Consider the following 6,000-nt stretch of genomic DNA (forward strand, 5'->3'; position numbering starts at 1 on the left):
TGTTCTCTACTTGATAGTAATGACAAATGTATCTTGAGCTACCTTGTGGGGACCACAGGTTTAAATGAAGATATGACTACGACCGTTTACTGAACACACATTTATCTGTTTCACACTTATCTGTCCGAGATCAGCAGCAGCCTCAGGCAGCACTTGCATCCTCTGTTTGACAGACATGCCTCACTCACATCGGTGTGGTTCAACAAGGTAATTTGTCAGTCCCCAAACTTCAAAAAGCTGATATCTTGTAATGACTTTAGCCCCCGAGCTCTGTGTATACGCACCGTGCATGTTTTCACAGCTTCCCTTATTCTCTACAATGTTTAACAAGACGTAGGCTTCCATCTCAACTAGCACTGCAATGCTTGGTTGGTTTTAGGGGGAAAAAAGAAATACTAAATATTAAAATAATACAATTTGTCATTGAGTCCTTAACCGCTCGCGTAGGAGGAAGTGCAGGAATAGGATGCTACACTAAAGATGTTTGAACCTATAGAAGTTCTAAGTGCCTCTTGAAGAACACACATTGTCTCCATGTGTTCCTCCCCTGCACAGGTAAGCAAAGCTGCAGGGCTACAGACAATTATGATTCACATTTATAAAATGGATTTCACAAGAGTGCGGAGGAGGGATGACGTACAGCTGGCAACGCAAAACATCCCACGCTTCATTTGGGTTGAGCTAATGCATTTCTTGACCTACAGCACCGCGCTGCACCGGGCTTTAACCCGGTCCACTGGTTTCACTGCTCTCATTTGAGCACGGCTACTCCTTCTGTGTTCTTAACGTATTTATTAATCTGCCGATTATGAGAAGACACAATCACTTATTAACAAAAGGCAAAGCTAAAATGTGAAATTAATTCTTTGTGATTATGACCGGTGTTTACCGGTGTTTGCTTTCTATCTCAGTGCATGAACACAGTCAGGGCGGTTTGATTAAAGGTGACGTCAGCATTTTTCATTGTGGACACAATTTCATCATGTTTTTGTGCCTGAGTGAGTTATTGTGACAACAATTTAGAGCAAGAGCGCTGCAGCAGGCAGCAACAAAAGAGGTTAAGATGTAACCCGTCACCGGCGTACGTCCACTGAGTCCTCGCTCAGGCTGCCAGCCCAAATCCAGTTTTGGGGGATTTTTGCAAATTGGATCTAAACCACATTTGGATTGTTTTGAAATATGATTCCAGTCAGATTTCAGAACGAGACTCCTCCTTCAGCGGGACTTGGCAAGACAAATCTGACAAAAAGACCGGATCAAGCAAAAGGTCACAAACACATCTATTTCTCTGTTTCCGTAATGTTGTCAGACAATCTGCCGTCAGTGGCGAAAACAAATAGTGTTAGTGGACGTACATTGACTGTGTGCAACTGGATTACATTGTAGCCCGTTTAGGGATGCAGCGCTCTCGCTCAATACCTGACAAATTAAAGAAGTTGTACACTTATAACAAACAGAAGAAACATGGGATAATAGGGTCCATTAACTTAAACAACATCCAACATGTTCTCTTCTTTTGGGAACAAAATAACGGATATTCTTTATCCCAAGCTTCACTGATTTGTCAATAATGATTTGAAATTACAGGCCTACAGTTAAAAACTAAAACTAAAAACCTGTTTCTTTGCAGACGACAGCACCTTATAGGTGACCAACGCTCTGCACAATAAACAACCTGCAGGACTGACCCATGTGAGTTTTGTTTACAGTGCATGGGTTGTGTATTGTGCTGCAGAGTGAAACGAATTGAACCAAATACACAAATACAACAAAGTAAAGTATTCCACCGTCGTTCAGAGCGACAGTCACCGTGCACTTAACAAATGCATTCACTCAAGATACCTTAGAGCTACCAAACCTCTGTAGCTATTGCATTGTAATGTGTGGCTTGAAGCTTGTTCTATGGTTGGACTTATAAGTAGCTCTGAGCACAGACACAATACAAAGCAAACCTTTGATCCGTTTCCTGAAAACCTCTGATCCAAATTGGAGGTTTATGAATAAAAAAGACACTTCTCTAAATTTCTAATAACAAAGCCTTTTTAAAACATCTTGTATCATTAAAAGAGATGGATTCTACCATTCATATGAATATTTTACCGGAATAAATGATCCAGAAACATTCCCAGGTGAAGTGCTCCAGTGAGATCTCAGCATGCTTTGACAGTGAGACTGCATCAATCATCTTTTATTTTATCTCTCACACTGTCTACATTTAGTGTAAGGTGACGCAATGCATCACATAGTTCTTTGAAGGAAATGGCGCAAAAACAACATCAGCCATATCAAAAGCATGATGGGTGTGGACCGGTCCAGCCCTTCTCTCGGTGGGTGGAGGTACCAGCCTGCCTTCCCTTTGTACGGCTTACATCTGGAACGGGCACATTTTTCCCTCTTTTTCCAAATAACATCTGCAGCTAAAAAGCCAGACAGGTAGTTAGAGTTGATTGGTCATGGATGGATTTTCTCTCTCTCTCTCTCTCTCTCTCTCTCCTCTCTTTCTCTGTTGCTCTCTCTCTCTCCCTCCCTTTTTTTCTGTTCTACAAAGCCCAGAGGCTAGTATTTCACTGATTACAGAGTCCCTCCATTTGAATGGTCGTTTGTGTATTGTCAGAACAAAGGGGCGAGCGGCCTCTGAAGAGGTGCTAGACAGGGGAATGGATTGGGCTCAGCGATTAGGATGAGTGGAACTGCAGGTTCAGGCTAGCTTTACCAGAGCAGAGAGCGCTCAAGGAGGGACTCCACTCCAACTGCTGTGGGACCTTTCGTGACTGGGAAAAAGAGGACTTTTGTGCAGCAGCTGCACTCCAGTGCGACTTATTGTTGAAGTTAAATTGTAAGGGAGAGCATCGGGAGTTTAAGAGGGGGCCGACTGACCCCTCGTATTGCTCTGGATCGGGGTTGTCACTCTGTCCAGATGCTGCTAAACAGAAACCTCTGTCTTTGATTCCATGTACGGCGTTCATTATAACCTTAAAGCAAACCTACAGTGGCTAATGTTAGCCTTAAACAAGAAGTCATTTTAACCTTAAAGCAAACCTACAGTGGCTAATGTTAGCCTTAAACAAAAAGTGGGCCAGCAGCAAGGCCAAACGCCTCACTCTGCCTCAACGAGATGCCATGTGTCTGTCCTGTTAACGAGGCCGTGTCCTACGGTTTGGACGCTTTTTCTCAAACAGGAAGTGATTTATTAGAAGGACTTATTTCTGCTATTTCACTTCCCTCATTTTTCTAAAAAAAAATGCCTCAAACTTGCTGAATCTAGCTTTAGAAACTCACACTTTAGCCTGAAATATGGGAAAACAAATACAAACGTTTTGAACAAAAGTGGAGAATGCTGAGATTAATTCTAAAGAGTTGTAATTAGTAGATAGAATGATGTGTTTTCTTAAACATTGCTTCATTGTTATCATTAAAATGTTCCCGAATTTGATAGAGTTGCACAAGAGGAGAGCAATCTGTTGCCACAACGAAGCACAACAGACCAGTCGCACCTGAGGAAGTGCTTTTCAGAGCGCTCAGTAATCAGATCAACATTAGCCTGACAGCTTTCGCCTTTGAACACTCACTTAGTACTTCTCACCCCTAACATGAAGGCAATGACTGAAAATCAAAGTCCTCATCACGTTATGTGTCTGAGTCCGGGTCACGCTCTTGGTGGGCTTCAACATCCTTTTGATTGTAAAGCGCCACCTTCTCAAAGCTGCTTTTAAGACGATTTTTAATTTGCTGTCGGCCTTTGTGCCGTTAATGAGATCTGTAAAGGGCCTGAAGAAGCATCTAACAGAAACACAGCAGCGCGGCGAGGTGCACTTTTAATAATCACACACTTTGTGTGAATGAGTCAAACCTTCTGGCCAGTTTGTGAGTCTCAGAGCAATTTTGTGCCACATTACAAACAACCAGCCCCTTAATTGGGTAATTATGGCAATCCAAGAAAACAATTATGGGGTCGTTGAATTCAGGGAGGAAAAACAAATTAAAGAGCTGACAAAGAAACACTTACATCATTTGACTTCCCACTCTTTCACCGCCAGTCCACCCAGCTCTGAAGGCTTATTATGTCATTAAGGCACTCACGTTGTTCGGCAAAAGTGTGAGAAGCAAGACTTTTTGATTGCCGCTGCTCGTCCAAGAGACTCGACATTTATCTGTCAACCGCGGGCCAAAAAACCTGGAACACACGGGGTCTGTCGGCCGGTTGTTATTCAATTGCTGCACTGTGACACATTCTGGCAGTTTCTCTGCACTGAGCGACGGCCAAAGAATTGGTCCAAGCAAGAATAGTTTAGCGATGTCTTCAAAACGCATGCGGTCACAAAGTTATTTCACGTGTTAGCAACTAGCAACAAGAGAGCAACAACTCTGGACTCCCCGCTGGTCGAGAGGGAGCGGAGTCGTCATTAATGTCAAACAGGCTGCTGAATTCAGTGGGAACGTGTAATGTGTTCTGCATGCAGCGCGGCGCTCGGAGATGATTTGTCGAAGAGCGACGCTTTCATTTTCACCCTTCACTCCCACCCCCCCCAAAAAAAAAGAGCGCCCGCACCCAGATTCTCTGGCTTCCTCCCTCCGAGGCGAAACCTAAATGGCCCTTAATGACTCCATGCAAACAACGTGTGACGGGGGACAAATTACTCAAACACTTATTGTTTTCCCTGCTTCAGGTGATACTTGAAGGTCTCTGAGGGAGCCTCGCTCCTCTGGCTCCTCTCTCTGTCACCCTCCGCAATGTCAAGGTGTCGCGACCCCGTTACGACCCAAACCCACGTCAGCCGTTGGACTTCAGTAGCCTGTGGAAGGACCCGGCCGACGGTGTGAAAAGGGATGTGTGTTTGGAGGGGGGGCGGGGGGAGGGGGGTGTAGGGTCAGCGTATCCTAATGGGGTGAGGCTGACTTCAGTGAGAGGAGAGGAAGAGGGCCGTCCCGTTCAGGTCTCACACGCTTGTCGGCCTGTGACTTCCAGTTAAAAAAGGGCTTCTGGGTGGCTTATATGAGTCAGTGGTCACCCCTCGGCATCAACCGCCTCACCTTGGGACTTGAATGGGACACACACACACACACACACACACACACACACACACACACACACACACACACACCCCTGCTCGGCGGCCCTGGCACCCCTCCTTTCCTTTAAGTCAATATGTCCGTGTCAGAGATGAAAGTGCAAAGTGGGAGGGACGCGGAGGGGGTCCTGACACTAATGTAGTACATTGGGCTTCACTTACTGATCTGCCAAGTTCTTTTGTCGAGTCCTAAATGCCTGCTGGGGCCCTTTGAACCGCTGAGCGCTCGCCCGCCTTCAGATGCCTCCTCCTTTAGCTTCGATGAGATGTCCTCGGTGACGTTCCCACAGTCAGACACGCATAGCTGCACGGGGTTCACATTCAAAGGGCTCGAAAAGGAGCCCCGGAGTCGTCTAAATAACATCGTTCTTGACTTAAAAGTTACATTTGTTTTCATCCAAATTGAATTAGAATTGGCAAATGTGGCGGCGGAGGATCATTTCAGGCCCCGCTTGAATCTGCGGTTGGAAAAATCACTTTCATTGGCTGCCAAGCACAGCGAGCCAGGTAAACTAAGACCTTTAACTTACTTGTTTTTCTCACTCCCTCACTCTTGTCAGCTAATCTCTGTGGGTAACCTTATCCCCACTCCTGAGTGGCTGCCCCCCCCCCTCAGAGGCTGGACTGTGAAGCAGCTCTCCATTCATGAAGCTCACTCTTGTTATTGCTCGACCAGCAGCGTTCTGCACTTGATTGATTCTCGGTGTTTTATCTTTTCTTCTTGTTTTACTTCTTCCATAAAGTGTCAGCAGGCAATTTGTCCGAGCACCAACTCTTCTGACTGATGGAGGGAAAATGTAGTTTTTTGAGATTTTTGCCACCACATCTTTTTAATGGAGGTCAATGGAATTACTTTGTGCTGCTGAGAGCATGAACACAGAAACACAGAGTCCCACTCTGGAAATACTTCTTACAGAAACAAGTTGTACAC

The sequence above is a fragment of the Cebidichthys violaceus genome, unplaced genomic scaffold (genome assembly GCF_023349555.1).
Source record: "Cebidichthys violaceus isolate CVI_PGR_0920_01 unplaced genomic scaffold, fCebVio1.0.p SCAF_113, whole genome shotgun sequence".
NCBI classification, from domain to species: Eukaryota; Metazoa; Chordata; class Actinopteri; order Perciformes; family Stichaeidae; genus Cebidichthys; species Cebidichthys violaceus.